An 18,760-nucleotide genomic window follows, 5' to 3' on the forward strand; every position below is an offset into this window, starting at 1 on the left:
ACAGCAACCTCAGACTCCTGGGCTTAAGCGATCCTACTGCCTCAGCCTCCCGAGTAGCTGGGACTACAGGCATGAGCCACCATGCCCGGCTAATTTTTTGTATATATATATTTTTAGTTGGCCAGATAATTTCTTTCTATCTTTAGTAGAGACGGGGTCTCACTCTTGCTCAGGCTGGTCTCGAACTCCTGACCTTGAGCAATCCACCCGCCTCGGCCTCCCAGAGCTAGGATTACAGGCGTGAGCCACCGCGCCCGGCCGCAATTTTCTTGACCTAAACCTAACTTTGAGATTGCCCAGAGGGTCGGTGGAGAACCTCAAAACATTTATCTCTCAACTTATCAAAGAGAGATGCTAAAGTAATTAAGTTTATTTGGTATGTTAAATTATGTGGGAAGCATTATTAAATACAAAATGGTGATAAACCTTCTTTAGGTTATATTTATGTTGACATATGTGTTCCAGAAATTGTATAAAGTTCCTAGAAATTTTTCAACATTCTTACTGGCTGTATTATGCATTATAATTCAAGTTGTTACCTTAAAATGTTATATGTCACAGAAATAACCAAATTTCTTTGTTAATATTATTTAAATAAACTCTCATCAGATCTTTAACTGTGGTCACTTTGAGTCTTTTGTCAATCATGAACAGTTATTGTTTTATTCTCATGATTTCTTAAAAGCTTTTGCAAGAAGCTATGTTATAAAATTGCAAGAGAACTCTGACACGTACAAGTTTCTGATAACTTTCAGCTCATACCATTGAACTGGAGTTGTTCCTACACTTGCAGGCCTACAGCTGAAGCTGGATGCTTTGATATAAATGTCAGTGAAATCACCACAACAGCTCATACACGCACAACCTTCATGCCTTTTGCTGGGTGGGCCATGCAGAAAGTTCACTGGAATACCCAATGACATTGCCAGAGACATTCCAACTGCAAACAGGAAAATCCATTACGTTGGAACTTTCATATTAGAAAAAAAATATGCTACTTCTACATCAGTAAGTCAGGAATTGTAACCCAAAATATTAGAGATCTAAAAGATCACAAAAGGCCGGGTGTGGTGGCTGATGCCTGTAATCCTAGCACTCTGGGAGGCTGAGGTGGATGGATCGTTTGAGCTCGGGAGTTCGAGACCAGCCTGAGCAAGAGCGAGACCCCGTCTCTACTAAAAATAGAAACAAATTATCTGGACAGCCAAAAATATATATAGAAAAAAATGAGCCGGGCATGTAGCACATGCCTGTAGTCCCAGCTACTCAGGAGGCTGAGGCAGGAGGATCGCTTGAACTCAGGAGTTTGAGGTTGCTGTGAGCGAGGCTGACACCACGGCACTCTAAAGCCCGGGCAATAGAGCAAGACTCTGTCTCAAAAAAAAAAAAAAAAAAAGATCACAAAAATAAGTTAGGGTATATTTTAAAAATAACTAAAAGAATGGAATTGGAATGTTCCTAACACAAAGAAATGATAAATGCCTGAGGTGATGGGACACCCCAGTTACCCTGATTTGATTAATTCACACTGTATGCCTGTAGCAAAACATCACATATACCCTTTAACAACATACAGCTGTTATATGCCCATAATAATTAACAATTCTTTAAAAATTAAAAATAAAAGATCAGATCTAGGCATTCCACCAGATTTGGGGGGAGGGACAATCAATTGATTTATTTAATTGGTTAAATCTTGGCCATTGGGGACCTTGGGTTTGGGGCATTTTTCAAAGCCTTAATATTATGCTCCTGTTACTCATATTCAAAATATCCTTTCTGTGTCATTTTCTCTCAAGAATTTTGAATGCTTGTCAGCAGCCACTAACTCAACAGATGATCTCCATCAGGATTGAATGACAAAAACAACAAGAACAAGAATCACTGAAAAAACCTAATGAGATTCTATTAATTAACAACTGTAGACCAACAGATGTCTACAGAAAGAAAGCATGCGGTGACTGAGTAAGGCTAAATAACCGGTCAAACTCAGTTTAGCTGGGAGAATGACCAAAGGGGAGAATTGTTAAAGAAAACTAAAAATGGAGACCACAGTTGAGCTATACCTCAAGGCCAACCATCCATAACCACATAGCCAAAACTAAAGTCACTCTGATTTCCTTGAAATGCCAGCTCTAATCATAAACGAAACACAAAATGTAAGCTTTTGCCCCTGTCAGTATGATTCAATGAAATTAAATCAATCAGCTACAGACAAATCAGCTTAAACAGCTCTGCCTGCCTGAAAAAAGAATGTTAACATGTAACAGCCAATCAGGAAAAAGGTCAAAATACTTTCTCATCTATGCTTTGTAAGCTGCACTGAAACCCTGTGTGAGAGGGGGCTTCATACCACTTTCAGTTTCATGTCTGCTGATTGCAATTTGTACTTTCTTGTATTGTATGACAATATGGTTTACAATTTTTCCTAACCTAATCTCACTTTATTTTTTTGACACTACTGGATACCCAAAACGCAATTAAGAGCAAGATGTTAATGATGGTACTACAGGGGTGTGCAGGGGAGGTGGCTGGCCTTGGAGCTAGGGGAGGATTTGCAAGAGGGTTGGAGAGTTTCAGGAGCAGCTGAAATTCCCTTTACTGAATGGCATTTTGGACATTTATAATTCTTTTAAAAGAAAGATACACATTGGTTTCTATTTTCCGCTACATCATTGAAAACTGCTAAAATAGAAATTACTGTAAATGCTCAGCAGATGTGGGAAAAAACATCTTCTGACCGCCTTTTACTGGCTAAATACAAAGTAACATCTTGCTGATATTCCTTGCGGAAGTTGAGGTGCTTTGATATTTGTGTCATTGAGGTTATAAAAATGCAGAAGTGGAAAAATTGTATGTGTGAAACAACGAGAAGTTTCTGATTATGGAATATATTTTTATTTTAAAATCAAAACATTTTTTTGAATGACATGATTTTTCTTCCCAAATTCCAAGATATTTCTTTCTTTCTTTTTTTTTTTGTTTGGATTCAGATTCCACAGGAGGGTGGATCTTAAATGTAAATTAACAAGGAGTCTATTTTTATGTTTCAGTAATAAGCCTTCACAGTCTCTGTGTGGATACTTCTGTTAGGTAGATAGCCAAGAGGCCTCCGGCTCTCTCTGGGATAGGGGACAAGTGCCCCACTTGAGCAGGAGGGAGGAGCAGTAACCTGCTAATCAGAACTCAACATGCTAAGCCAAAAGTGGCTGGGATTCTCGGAGAAAGAAATTCCCCAAAAGCCAAGCATCGCAGGTGCAGATGCGTCTGGAAGATGACCAAAAGTAACCTCGGGGCAAATTATCATGTTGTTAGCATAAATTTGCATTGGGGTTTTGACTTGCCCCGCAGTGGGCTTTCAGAGAGGCTCACAGGAAATTTGCATGCACGGTAAGACTCAGGTCATATAACTAACAGTTGTCCATCAAGGTGAGGCATTAAGCATGCCTGCCTGGGAGAGTCCAACCTGCACGACATAAAATGAAAACTTGAGTTCACAGTTGGGGCCATCTGTAGCACAGGGGGGCCGCTAGCTGTTTGTGGCGAACGTGTCTTGCCTTTACTCAATAAAACTCAGCTTCTGGCTTGCTTTGCAATTGGGGAGTCTTGTCATTCTTTGCCAAGAGTGTACCAAGAACCAAGGACAGATCACGACCTGCTGTGGTCTAGTAGATAGGATTCAGAACTCTGACTGCTGTGGCGTGGCTTCGGGAACCAGATTGAAACCCCACACTTCCTGTGACAAGAAGCTTAGTACTCACAAGGCTGCTTATTCTATTTTAAAAATGCAACTCAAAGTATCAAAACACTGATATTGGGTAATTTCCCAAAGATGTATGCATACTTTGCAAATAAAAAATATTTCTCATGGTTTGTGGTTAAAAATAGCATCTGACAGAGGTATGGTAAGACGTTGTTTCAGATCTTTAAGATCACATGAAACCACTAGTCTAAGGGACCCCTCATCTCCTCCCTCTTTCCCCACCCCTAGGGTTGGCCCCTGTGGCTGCCGCCTTGCTGCTGTTCCTCTTCCACACTCGCCCAAGACTGGACCTGAATCCTGCGTACATGCTCTAATGAGCCACCTATACAGTGACACTATACTACCTGAAAGGTGTGGCCTTGCAAAAATAACAGGAAATTATCTAATCCCATCATTTCCACAGTAACAGTTAAAGATCAATTCTATGAGTTCTCTCACTAACAGGTACCCTGCAGGAGTTGTTTTGCACAACTTCTGAAAAGAGCCGAATGAACGGAAAAGTGACGTAAATCTCTCTTTCAAAATTGTTTTTTTTGAGAATCTGTTTTTACAGAGTTCCTGAGTAAACAGCAGGACATCAAACTCCAAGCCTCAACCATCACTGGAGGTCAGTCACATCTCCTGTGATAATCCTTTCTCCAAGGAAAGGCAGGAAACCAAGCCTTGGACTTTGACATCCTTGCAGTTTTTGTTATCTACCTGCTGCCGCTTTTGATATCAACTGACAGCCTTCTCTATTTTTTTTTCTCTTTTTGTCCCTGTAAAAGCAGCAAGCCACTTGGTCTTGCTGCTGGCATGTCCTTCTCTTTCTTTGGGATGCCATGCCGTCTCTTTCCTCTCTTTCCTCTTCTCTCTCTCTCTTTCTCCACTGAGAAGGCAAAAATAAACTTTTTTTACTTTTATATATCTTAATTCCTACGTGAGAACTCTTTCTCCACCGGTGCCGTGAGCACCCACTAGCCTTTCCACCCTCACACTACCAGTTTTGACATAGAGAAATTCTTCATGTGGAAAGCGTAGAGTAGCAAACCTCTATGATTATATAACATTTCCTAATTTTCTATATGGGATTATTTTTAGTTTTTCTGATTTTTTTTTTTTTGAGTCTAGCGGCTTTTTATTAGTTTTGTCTCCTATGCCATGAACTCACAGGGCATAGGTTCCAGCAAGGCTCAAGATCCTTTTCTTATGTTTCTCACAAAGTGTGCTATATACACAGATCCGGTCCCAGCACCTCAGGCTCCTCTCCACTGCTTCTCACAAGGTGTGAGACATCTATTATGCCATGAATTCATAGGGAATAGGTTCTAGCAGCTCGGGCTCCTTTCCATTGGTTCTCACAAAGTGTGCTTCTCTGGGTGGAGCAGGCTGGCGCTCCAGTTGAACCCAGGTACCTTTCTCTTTGGCTTCCTTCTTTTTCTGATCATTTTCCTTCACACGTTTCAAGAAGCTATCTCGGCTCTTAGAGTGCTAATGTGCTCAATATGCACATTAATCCTCTTGGCAAGAATCTTGCCCTTAACTTGTTTGTTTACAATTCCAACAGCATGCTGGGTAACATTGTAGACTCTTCCAGTTTTACCATGGTAACACTTGTGGGGCATGCCTTTTTGAACAGTTCCCATTTCCTTGATGCCTACAATATCACCTTTAGATTTGCATGTATGTGGCCAAAGGAACAACTCCATGTTTTCTAAAAGGCCTAGAGAACATGTATCGGGTACCTCTCCTCTTTCCCTTTGTATTCATCATTTTGGCGAATTACTGGAAGATGGCAGCTCTGGCCGAAAGGCAGTTTTTCTGATCTTAACAGCCAGACTTCTAGCACAAAGAGCAGGCTTGTTTCAGAAATCTCATTGAAAAATTGTACTGGTAAAACAGAAAACTTGCCATTTTAATTGTAATAGTGACAAAAGCAAGTTAAAATTCTAATAAGAGAAGGGATTAAAGAAAAACCCCATAAAAATAGCTTCATTGAAGTTCTCAGAGGGGCTGTAAGACAATGGCTAGTACTCAACACTCATCTGGGAAAAAGGGCCAGAGAAGTAAATACTGGAAGTTGTCATATAATGATGGATTTGAATGTCATCCAAAGTGTTATCATTGTCCTAGAGAGAAAAGTTATGATATCTCCCCCTAAAACATAATATTTGTTACAAGTAGTATCTGAGGAATATGTGTGGGAAGAAAACATTACCAGTATTTTTAGAAGCTTTTCTGCAGGGCTGAGAGTGTAAAGGATATGCATTTAAAATAGTAAAGTGATGTATTTCCCTCCCTTTAAATCATGGTGTTCGGAGACTTTCTACCTAATGAACTAGTGGGTTTCAGTCCTTCAAAGGAAGGTCAGAACAAGCTATTTACCGCACAAATGCATTTAAGGCTCTTGTCAAAGTGGGCTCTTGAAAGGCAAGGTTTGTTAGAGAAAAAGGATTTATACATTTCCAAACTCTTTAAAGATTGAAGGTCTGAACATATTTGACAAGGGATCACAAGAAGAGGGAGAGTACAAGCTGTGACATGGAGAGGCTGCTGTTTGTTTGGGAAGAGAAAGAGATCTGGGAGGGGGGGCAGGAAAATAATTGGAGAAGAGGAAAGAAAAAAAGGATGTGGTCGGATCTGTGACTTCTTCCCTCCTCACTTCAGGCCAAACAATTGGATATGCAAAGGAAACAATCAGCCGAGTGAAAAAGCAACCTAACAGAATGGAAAAGAGTATTTGCAAAGCATGTATCTGATAAGGAGTTAATATCTAGAATATGTAAACTCCTACAACTCAATAACTACAAAAAAAACCTGATTAGAAAATGGACAAAGGGCTTGAATAGAGATTTCACCAACAAAATGCAAATCAAAACCATGAGCATCATCTCACACCTGTTAGGATAGCTACTATAAAAAAACAAAACAGAAAATAGCAAGTGTTAGTGAGGATGCAGAGAAATTGGAACCCCTGTGCACTGTTTGTGGGAATGTAAGATGATGCAGAAACTATGGAAAACAGCATGGCAGTTCCTTAAAAAATTGAAAGTAGAATTACTGTATGATCTAGCAATTTCACTTCTGGGTATGTATCTGATAGATTTGAAAGTAGTATCTTGAAGAGATATTTGCACACCTATGTTCATAGCAGCATTATTCACAATAGCCAAGAGCTGGAACCAGCCCAAATGTTCATCTATGGATGAATGGATAAACAAAATGTGTTACATGCAATACAATGAAATATTATTCAACTTTTTTTAAAAAAGAAAATTCTGACACATATTACGACATGGATCAACCTTGAGGATATTATGCCAAGTGAAGTAAGCCAATCACAAAAAGACAAATACTGCATGATTCTATTTATAGGAAGTACCTAGAATAGTCAAATTCACAGAAACAGCAAGTTGCTAGGGGCTAGGGGAAGAGAGAAAAGGGGAGTTATTAATGAGTCTAAAGTTTCAGTTTTGCAAGATGAAAAGTTCTGTAGATCGGGTGCATGACAGTGTGAATATAGTTAACACTACTGAACTGTACATTTAAAAGTGGTTAAGATATTAAATTTTATGTTATGTGTATGTTGCCACAATTAAAAAAACCAAAATGTGGTTCAGGTATGTGGGAGAACGGTCTGTCTCAATTGATAAACATAATAAATAAACACTAACATAATAGTTATTTCTTTTACTCACAACAAAAGTGCCAAGTGCTAAAAATATTGTTATAACAAGTGTTATGGAGAAGAACTAACAATATGACCTTCTGAAATATCAAGGGCAAGCTAGGAAGATCATTAGAAAGTGTCTCTTCTCCATGAGCTACAAAGGTGAGTTCTTTTAATATTTAATGCTGAGCTAGGAAAATTTTTTTTAAAGGCACAGTTTTCTGTAAAAAATAGGGTGCATAAAGTTGTTACAAGGTCCATATGGTATAAAAGTTAGTTTATCTCATATCAAAAGTGAAACCATAGGTTATATTTCTTGAAATGATATTTAACATTTCCTACCACTGAAGAGTATTAAGTGTCTTCTGTGCTTATAATGATGGCCTCTCTTCTATTTTAATGATTGCACTGACTTGCCACCTGCAGGAGAAGCCATCGGAATAGTTTTCCAGTAATAGAGACAGATTCGTACATACTTACGGCCCCTTCCCACCTTTTTTTTGTCTTGTTTAAGGGCAAATTGCACAACGTAGCATGAAAACAAAGAAAATTAGCCCACTAGGGGATTGAACACACAACTTGGACTTCATTACGGGAACGTCAACACCATTTTCTACTCAAAAGAGCAAATCTGTTACAGATTCCAGGTCTCTGTTCATCATAACAAGTATGCAGTTTCCTGCTTTTATGGGGTTCCATAGTGGGTACAATTTGACTCTCTCACCCTTGATTATATTTCTGTTCAAGTAAAGGAGTGTAACTTATTCTTTTCCTCCTAGAATCTATCATTCTGGGATTCTATGTTTTATAAAAATAGAAATTTCCTGTTTGGATTTCTGGATGATTTAATTTCTGACTATCCAACTGACTTCGACGACTGATACCTGCTATGGCAAAACTGGTGACCGTCCATAATCATACACAGACAGATGCTATTTCTTGAACTCATTCACGGATGTTTGTTTTCCAAGCAGATTTACGTTGTCTGTTAAGTCTTCCAGCATCATCTGGTATAATTAAGGACTGTACAACTTGCCTCTTGCAGCACAAAATCCATCTCGTGGCAAACAATGCAGATGGACATTCCATGAAAGGAGCCAAGATTTTGGACACAAAGGCTTCCTCAGAGCTGGGAGCAGATATGCAAAAACCTCTGCCACCTGGACTTTATTCTCCTTCCCCCCTCATTGTCCCAGAACACAGAATAGCTATAATGTGGCTATAACTGAAACTGAAGCTTCAGTTAGCAACATCAACCTAGCCCAAACCCACACAGCTTCTGGATGTTGACTCCAGACTTCACTGTCTGCCAGTATCTTTGTTTCCTTGTTCTTTATTCACACCTCCATTCTCCCTTTTCGCTCTCCTCTGACTTCACAAATCACCATTTTTTCTTTGCTCTTTTTTTAGAAGTAATACATGCTTATGATAAAAAACATTCAACATTAGAAAAGTATTACAAAGCAAAATTTGATATCACAAAACACAAACATTGTTAATAGGTTCTCTCTCTCTCTCTCTTTTTTTTTGCTTGAATAAAGTTTTTATGCATGTTGCAAGTGTAAATAATATTATACTTCTATGTCTTTTACCCAAATGAAAGAATACTATATTACTACTTTGGATTTTCAAATATGTTTCAACATATTTATTGAAAACAAACTATGTTTCAACATCTTTCCATATCAGTACATACAATTTCACCCCCTTTTTAATACAATGAGGGACATTTATTATGTGAAGAACAAGAAGTCCTGAGATAAGAAAGCTTACAGCAGGTTAATTTAAAGGTGCAAGAATATCATCAAATACCTTACTCTTTCCAACTTTCTACTCAATTGATACCGGCGTGTTGGCTTTCTCCTCCTGGTTACAAAATGACTGCAGTAGTAGCAGGGATCACTTTCAGAGAGGCCAAAGAACAGTATTAGAAGAGGAGCTGTCTTCTCTTGTCTCTGTAAGAGTGAAGAAACCTTTCCCGGAAGGCATCCAATAGGCTTTCTCTCAGGTATTATTGGCCAGATCACATCCAATGCCCACACCTAACCTAATTACTGGCAAAGAGAGTGGGCCCACATCATTACCTAAGATTGATCAGGATGTACTCTGAGAATGACCTGCAAATAGGGTTATTCCTTCAGTCACGTGGAAGCAGGTAAATAAAAAAAGAGCTCTGCTAATAAGAAAGAATGGGGAAATGGTTGCTGTGTAGGCAACTAACTGTGTTAGTTACGTTCTCTTTACTCTTCTTTTTCAAAATTGTGCCAGTTATCCTTAGCCATTTATTCCTTCACCGAAATTTGAGAAAATCTTTGTCATTCTCTTTCGCAGTCCATTGAAATCACAGAGATTTTATATTAATAGATTATTTTCTGTGTGTGTGTCTGTGTATGGGAAAAATGATATTTTATCTCTCCATTTATTAAGTTTTTTTTTTTCTTTTTTCCTGAGACAGAGTCTCACTCTGTTGCCTGGGCTAGAGTACCATGGCAACAGCCTAGCTCACAGCAACCTCAAACTCTTGGGCTCAAGTGATCCTCCTGCCTCAGCCTCCCGAGTAGCTGGGACTGCAGGCATGCGCCACCATGCCCAGCTAATTTTTTCTATATATTTTTAGTTGTCCAGTTAATTTCTATTTTTTTTTTTTTTTCAGTAGAGACAGGGTCTCACTCTTGCTCAGGCTGGTCTCAAACTCCTGACCTCGAGCGATCCACCTGCCTCGGCCTCCCAGAGTGCCAGGATTACAGGCGTGAGCCGCCGCACCCTGCCATTTAATAAGTTTTATTTTAAGTCCTAATAGAGTTTAAAATTGTTCTTTGTAGGGGCCAGGTGTGGTGACTTACTTATTAAGTTTTAAGTCCCAATAGAGTTTAAAATTGTTCTTTGTAGGGCCAGGTGCGGTGACTTACTTATTAAGTTTTAAGTCCCAATAGAGTTTAAAATTGTTCTTTGTAGGGGCCAGGTGTGGTGACTTACTTATTAAGTTTTAAGTCCCAATAGAGTTTAAAATTGTTCTTTGTAGGGCCAGGTGCGGTGGCTCAGGCCTGTAATCCTAGCACTCTGGGAGGCTGAGGTGGGAGGATCGCTCGAGGTCAGGAGTTCGAGACCAGCCTGAGCAAGAGCTAGACCCTGTCTCTACTAAAAATAGAAAGAAATTATCTGGCCAACTAAAAATATATACAGAAAAAATTATCCAGGCATGGTGGCGCATGCCTGTAGTCCCAGCTACTTAGGAGGCTGAGGCAGGAGGATCACTCGAGCCCTGGAGTTTGAGGTTGCTGTGAGCTAGGCTGATGCCACGGCACTCTAGCCTGGGCAACAGAGTGAGACTCTGTCTCAAAAAAAGAAAAAAAAAATTGTTCTTTGTAAAATTCTATATATACTTTGTTAGGTTAGTTTCTAGACATTTTATAGTTTTGTTGCTACTCTTAAGGGTGTTGTACATCCTACTACATTTTCTAGGTGGTGGTTGCTGCTGCAAAGGAATGCTGTTGATTTTTTTATATGTCAATCTTGTATTGAGCACACTTGCTGATCTCTCTTATTCTAATAAGATTCTCTGGTACCAATATTGGTTATTTTGCCTCTTTCCTTCCAATTCTTGTACCTATTATTTCTTTTTCTTTCCTCTTTATGTTGGCTAGGACTTCTAATAATGAAAGAATAGATAGGATAGTAGATAGTGTCTTAGTTCCAATTTTAAACAGAATGTATCTAAGGTTTATTTATAAAATCAGATGATTACTATGGTTTTTCAGTAGATAGTTTCTATTAAATTAAGGAAGTTCCATTCTTTCAGTTTTCTAAGAGAAGTATATCTTTTTTAATGACTACATTCTTTTGCACAAATACATCCAAATTTATTTATTTTTTAATTAAAAATTTTTATTTTTCTTTTCTTTTTCTTTTTCTTTTTTTTTGAGACAGAGTCTCACTCCATTCATTGCCCAGGTGAGTGCTGTGGCATCAGCCTAGCTCACTGCAACCTCAAACTCCTGAGCTCAAGTGATCCCCCTGCCTTGGCTTCCCAGAGTGCTAGGATTACAGGTGTGAGCCACCTTGCCTGGCCTAAACATTTTTATTTTTAATTGTGGGTACATAGTTGTATATATTTATGGGATACATGTGATGTTTTGATACAGGCATGTAATGTATAATAATCAAATTGGGGTAATTAGGTTATCCATCACTTAAAGTATTTATCATTTCATTGTGTTAGGAACATTCCAATTCCACTCTTTTGGTTATTTAAAGTATACCATAACTTATTGTTGATTATAGTCACTTAGCTGTGATGTCAAATATTGTTCATTCCATATAACAATATTTTTGTACTCATTATCCATCCCCACTTTCTCCTCTCAGCCCTATTACTCTTTCAAGCCTCCGGCAACCATCATTCTTCTCTCTACTTTCATGAGATCAATTGTTTTAATTTTTAACTCCCACATATGAGTGAGAACATATGAGATTTGTCTTTCTGTGCTTAGCTTATCTTATTTAACATAACGTTCTCCGGTTCCATCCATGTTGTTGCAAATGACAGGATTTCAGTCTTTTCAGGGCTGAATAATATTTCATTGTGTATGTGTACCACATTTTCCTTATCCATTCATCTGCTGATGGACATTTAGGTTGCTTCCAAATCTTGGCTATTGTGAAACAGTGCTGCAATAAACATGGAAGTGTACGTATCTTTTCAATATACTTATTTCCTTTCTTTTGGGTATATACCTAGCAGTGGGATTGCTGGGTCATATGGTAGTTCTATTTTTAGTCTTTTGAGGAACCTCCTCCATACTGTTCTCCGTGGTGGTTGTGCTAATTTACATTCTCACCAACAGTGTACAAGGGATCTCCTTTCTCCACATCCTTGCAAGCATTCATTATTGCCTGTCTTTTGGGTAAAAATCATTTTAACTGGGGTGAGATGGTACCTCATTGCAGTTTTGATTTGCATTTCCTGGTGACTAATGATATAGAGTATTTTTTAAAATACCTGTTGGCCATTTGCAAGTCTTCTTTTGAGAAATGTCTATTCATATCTTTTGCTCATTTTTTAATTGGATTATTTGATTTTTTTTCCTATTGAGTTGTTTGAGCCCTTTATATATTCTAATTGTTAATCCCTTGTCATAGGGGTAGTTTGCAAATATTTTCTCCCATTCTGTGTGTATCATGATACATTTAAGCAGTTTCCTATTGAAGACCATTTTGGTTATTTGCAGAATTATGTTTTTGCTATTACAAAAAGTGTTGCAGTAAAAATCTTTGTACATACAGCTTTCCACATTTGTATATGTGTAGGAAAAATTCCTAGAGGCATAGTTGCTGAGTAGAAGAATATGTTCCTTAAAAATGTTGATATATGTTACCAAAGAGAGAAAGAGCTGAGCATGTACTCATCCTCTTCTGTATGTACTATATTTTAAGGTAACCAAAGAACCTTAATTGATGAAAGCAATTGGTTTCACAGAATTCCAGATTAAAACATAGGCAGGGTGATAGCATTTAGTGGAATCATTTAATAATCTCTAAAATAACAATTGACTCAGATAGTGATCATTAATGGAATTCAAAATCATCAAGAGAAAAGTGGATGACTATAACACAAGGATCAGACAGCCCTCATCTGAACATACTTGTTAGTATTAACATTTAAAGACAACCATACTTTATGAAGTAAGCAGAACAACATATGACGCACTCTTGCAAAAAAACGTCAACTTTAATTTAAACAGGGTTATGTTAATAGATCAAATCTCCAGTTTAATGGGGGGAGTGGAGGAGAGAACAGTTAAACAGCACAAGGGGAAGTTATCAGACAAATCCAGAATGTAGGGGATTCTGCAAAAGAACCACCTTATTTCATCCACAAGTCAATGACATGGATATAAAAGGGAGGGGTGATAGTTGTAAAATAACAGAAACTTAGGAAAAGGAATATAACTATCAAACCCCATTTGAGAACCTTGTTTGGTTTCTATTTCAAATAGTCTGCAAATGATATATATTAAGACAATTAAGGAAATGTTATTACAAACAGGGTATTAAATGATACCACACACTTATTATTAATTTTGTTAGAAATGAAATAGGATTATGGTTATGTAATTATGTAAAAAAGTCCCTATTTTTTCATGAAAAATATGGTAGTGTAAGTATCAATGGTTAAATGAAACAATTTTATCAAAAAAATAAATAAAAAAGGAAAAAAGAATAGTTGAAGCAAGTATGGAAAAGTGTTGATCATTGTTTAATCTGGGGCATATGTAGGTCAGTTATGCTATTCTCTGCATGTTAGTATATGCTGGGCAATTTTCATCTTAACAAGTTTTTAAGAAAATTATTGCAAATTAGCTAAAGTCCAAAAGATTTAAAATCTAAAGCCAAGTTATTTTGCTTTTGTGAGTTATACATCCAAAGAAAATTAAAAGTCCCAATCAAATTTTCGTAATCTTTGAAAGTTCAAAGAAATTATAATCCAAATTTCTTAAATTAAACTTTCCAAATTACAGTTTCCCAATCACTTTTCTGCTTGATCTCAGTCAGGAATCTCACTCAAATGCCTGAGTAGATTGAGTTTCTTTAACAAAGTGGTTCTTAATTTGATGTCCAAGCCCCAGCTCCAGAAGTTCTGTTTTCGTTTGCTTGAGATGGGCCAGATCCTCAAACTTTAGTGTACGGTAGTGTTCTCTGGAAGGTTAAAACCCAGATTTCTGGGCCTCACCACCAAGTTCACAGATGATGCTTATGGTTGTGGTCTGGGAACCACACTTTGATAACACCTTGGATATAGAACCAGCATTTTTTAAAAGCTCTAAGGTGGTTTTAATGCCAGGCAACCCTGAGAACCACTGCTTTAAAAACTTTAGCAAGTACTGTCTTTAACAGATATAGGTGTGGTTCTTTCAGCATCTCAGAAAGGGTGTTTTGTTTTGTTTTGTTTTGTTTTGTTTTTGAGACAGAGTCTTGCTCTGTTGCCCCGGCTGGAGTGCTGTGGCGTCAGCCTAACTCACAGCAACCTCAAACTCCTGGGCTCAAGCGATCCTCCTGCCTCAGCCTCCGCAGGAGCTGGGACTACAGGTGCGCACCACCACACCTGGCTAATTTTTTATGTTTTTATCAGAGACGGGGTCTCACTCTTGTTCAGGCTGGTCGCCACCTACTGAGCTCAAGCAATCCTCCCGCCTCTGCCTCCCAGAATTCTGGGATTTCAGGCGTGAGCCACTGCACCCAGCCTCAGAAAGTTAATTTAAACGTGCCTCATCTTTAAATGACAGTACACACAAGATAATCACAATTTCACCCCCTGCTCCCACCCCAGTACAAAATTAAAACAAAACAAAACAAAACAAAACAAAGATCCCAGGCTCCTAGAGAAGATCTATTGCAAGCAAGATGATATTCCCCAAATGATGTTTGGAGTACTTGGCAAACTCCAAAGATGGGAAATTTGTGGAAACAGAGTGAAGGTAGTGGACAGAGAGAGAAAACTTTGATTTCAGACTTAACAGAATGCCGGGCCTTCCAAGCCAGCTGTTTGGATTCCATGATCTGTAAATGCCAGTTCATCGGAGGTAGTCGTGGTACTTCGTGTTTCCATGTGAAGGGAAAGAAAATACACGTGCATATATGATCATCTCTCTCAAGGATGGAGACTTTTCAGTGGTGGTAGCCCCAGTCACCAGGCCTTTTCTGGGTCTCTATCGTTGCCTTAACAAGAATATGCAAAATTTCATTTCCACTAACCTTTCGAGTGTGGGCATCGTCTGGCTTCAGCCTCCACTCTCTGGTGAGCCAAGTTCAGTTCGTGCCACTGAGGCGTCTGCAACTTCCTTTTGCTAAAGAAATGCCTGTGAAATCTGCAGGTTTTCACTTAGTCTCCACTTTTGTTCCAACTGGAGAATGAGCCTCAGCAGATTCCCGAAGCCAAGGTCCCCTTGTCAGATCTCAAGCACGTGCCTCTGGGGGCACAGGTGGACGAATACTTCTGCCATGTGCTCCTCAAGACGTGCTTCCCTCAGCCTTTGCATGTGTCGAGCCTTGAATGGCGCATCTTACTGGTACCTCTCTATTTTCTCAGCTGCGGGCTGGGTCTCCAGTGTTTCTTTTTCCCCTCTGCTCTTCCCCTACTCCTTTCAGAAAGCCCAGCTGAATCCCTCACAGTTAAACTGCTTTTAAAATTATATCCTTTATGCTTTTGTTCTATAGAAAAATCCAAAATTGAGGGCATTTTTGTTTTTAATTCCTCTTTTTATCCTGGCCCATGTGTTTGTTTTCTCATGTGCTCTTCTAGAATTTCTTTTGTGGGGTCTCCCATTGTCAGAGAGAGGAGTCATTAAGTTATGGATCGACTAAAAGCATCAGCTGTTGAAATAAACCTCATCCATCTTCACCTTTTTAAATGGACTAATCTGACACAGGAGGTATTTTTCTGTCCGACAAACACCAAACACAAGCTTACACTTGTGCTATTGTTGTCCTGCCTGGCTTCCTTTTATCTTACCCTATCTTGATGCCTTCCCTTAGGGTCCCAATTCCATACATTTTTTGGGCATGTCCCCACAAGGCATAGCTATCACCCACTTACAATAAACTTTGTGCTACTTTGAAACCCATCCAATAATTTTTTGAGTATTTGATTCTATTCTTCTTGTTTTTTCCTCTTGCATGGCCCAAATTTTATTTGGCAATTTTGCATACCTTTTCCAGTCTTCAAGGGTGATTCTTCCCATTGATCTCACTGTGGCTCTCTGCCCCTTTAAAGAGGGCTGCTTCATATTGGCTCCTGTGAAGAACAAGCGGTGGGTTAGTCCAGGCTGTCTGAGACCTCATCTCTCCTCCTTTCTCGGTTGTATCTGGGCTCCAGTCATCCCCTTTCTATTCTACAACTTGCACATCTCTCTCTTTTCCAATCCCAGGAGGAGGTCTTTTTCCATATAAGCCTGGTCTGGTCTTTACAACCTTGTTTCTCTAGTTTGCCCTCTGTCTTTCTTCCTGAGAAAATGTCTCTCTTCCTTCAGTTTAAACCTGTTTTCTTTTATTCCTTTATATAAATTTTTTTTTGAGAAAAGGCATACACATTTTATGAACGTGTATACAGGAGAACCACGGAGTGATGACCCTCTGTTTTCTTTAATTTTGTTTTCATTTTTCTGCTGTTTCTGTTCTGATAGTAAGTCAGTCAAACTAGTGACTTGAAATCTATATGTGGTGTTGGTGTTAAGAGAATGTCCATATATCACCACTTTACTGAGTTAAAAAAAATCAAGATTAGATAGAAAATTTCATCCACTCTGCTTTGCTTTCAAAAATTCTCAGTTCTTGGTGGACAGTGGAGACTCAGAGGGTTGGAGGGTTGAGGAAGTGAGAGCGGGGTGCATGGTGTGAAGTTGCAGGGTGGGTACAATGTGTGTTGCTCCAGTGATATGTACATTGAAGACCCTGACCTCACTGGAATGGCAATGTATCAATGTGGCAAAATTGCACTTGTACCTCATGAATATATACAAAGAAAAAATAAAAATTCTCAGTTCTTATTATTTTAGTTTTCTCCTGTTGTTTCTAAAGAGAGTCTCAATGTCCACAACCCAGTATTTTCTTTTCCTCATTTTATATTTTCAAGTGATCTTTCACTTCCGTTTATATTTTTAAGTGTTCTTTCACTTCCTTTATTCCTTTTTTATTACATTATTATGCAGTCCTTCCTCTCCATTTTTAGTACAGTTTTACTTTCTTGTAATCTATTTCCATTATGATTTATTAATTGGACCATAGATCAGTAAGAAGCATATTTCTTTATTTACAAACATGGAATTTTTCTCAGTTATATTTTTGTTACTGACTAGGTTAATTGAATGACAGTCAATGAAATAGCATATCATCTGTATAACTTTAAACCTTTGGCAGTTGTTTTGGGGCCAGGTCAATCAATTTTTGTAATTTGTTCACGTGTTTTTGAAAGAATGTGGTTTGCAGTTTGTAGAGTGTGCTATTTAAATATTTTGTAGTTTTCTTTTTTTTTGGTCTTTATTCTACTAGGTACTGAGAAAGATTTGTTAAAAAAAATTTCATCCTTATTGTAGATGTGTTGACCTTCCCTTACAGTTATGTAAAATTTTGCTTTATATATTTTGTGGTTATGTAAATAGGAACATATACATTTTAAAATTGTTCTATTTTCTGATATTAAAACTTTTTATTTTTATGAATAAAATTTTTCTCTAGATCTTTCAGTAGAATGTTGTATAGAAGTGGTCAGAATGGACAAGCTTCTCTTGTTCATGATCTTAGGGGGAAGGCATTTAGTCTTTCAACATTAATTATGATATTAGCTGTTTGATTTTTGTGGATGGCGTTTATGAGGTTGAGAAAGTTTCCCTTTATTTCTGATTTATTGAGTGTTTTTATTATGAAAGGGTGTTGGATTTTGTCAAATGATTTTTCTGTGTCTATTGAGATGATTGTGTAGTTTTTGTGTTTTATTACCTTACTTAGTTGTTACACATTAATTGATTTTAATATGCTAAACCATCTTGCATTCCTCAGATAAATACCACTTCATCATGTTATATAATCTTTCTTAGAAAATCAGCTTTATTGAGGTATAATTATATACAAAGAACTGCACATATTATTGTATACAGTTTGATGAACTGGGACATAGGCACATACCCATGACGCCATAACTACAATCAAGGTAACAGACATTTCTAACACTTTCTAGAGTTTCTTGTATCCCTTTGTTTTTTCTGAGAGATGTGTGTGTAAGAACACTTAATATGAAGTCTACCTCTTAACAAATTTTGCAGTGCATGATACCATATTGTTAACTATAGGCACTTACTTATAAGTATTAATAGATCTCTAGAATTTATTCATCTAACATAACTGAAATGTTATACCCTTTGAATAACAATTCCAAGTTTTTACTGTACCTCCAGCCCATGGCAACCCGTATTGGATTCTCTGTGTCTATGAGTGTGATTATTTTAGATACTTCATACAAGTATTTTTCATGCAGTATTTTTCCTGTGAATGGCTTCTTTCGTTTAGCCTAACTAATCTCCTCTGGGTTCATCATGTTGTTGCAAATAGCAGAATTTCCTTCTTTCTAAAGGCTGAGTAATATTCGATCGTATGTATATACCACATTTTCTTTTCATCCGTTGATGAAAATTTGGGTTGTTTCCATATCTTGGTTATGAATTGTGCTGAAACGAACATAGAAAGTGCAGATATCTCTTTGGGATTCTGATGTCAATTCTTTTGGATATATTCCCAGGAGTAGGATTGGTGGATTACATGGTAGTTCTATTTTTAGTTCTTTAAGAAATCTCCATACT

At 37.9% G+C, this 18,760-nt stretch overlaps 1 pseudogene; it reads right to left on the reverse strand.

The window, feature by feature from the left end:
- Positions 1-5,034: 5,034 nt before the first annotated feature.
- On the reverse strand, positions 5,035-5,518 carry LOC123639933 (annotated as a pseudogene).
- Between the last annotated feature and the right edge of the window lie 13,242 nt (positions 5,519-18,760).

Source organism: Lemur catta, chromosome 6 (genome assembly GCF_020740605.2).
Source record: "Lemur catta isolate mLemCat1 chromosome 6, mLemCat1.pri, whole genome shotgun sequence".
Lineage (NCBI taxonomy): Eukaryota > Metazoa > Chordata > Mammalia > Primates > Lemuridae > Lemur > Lemur catta.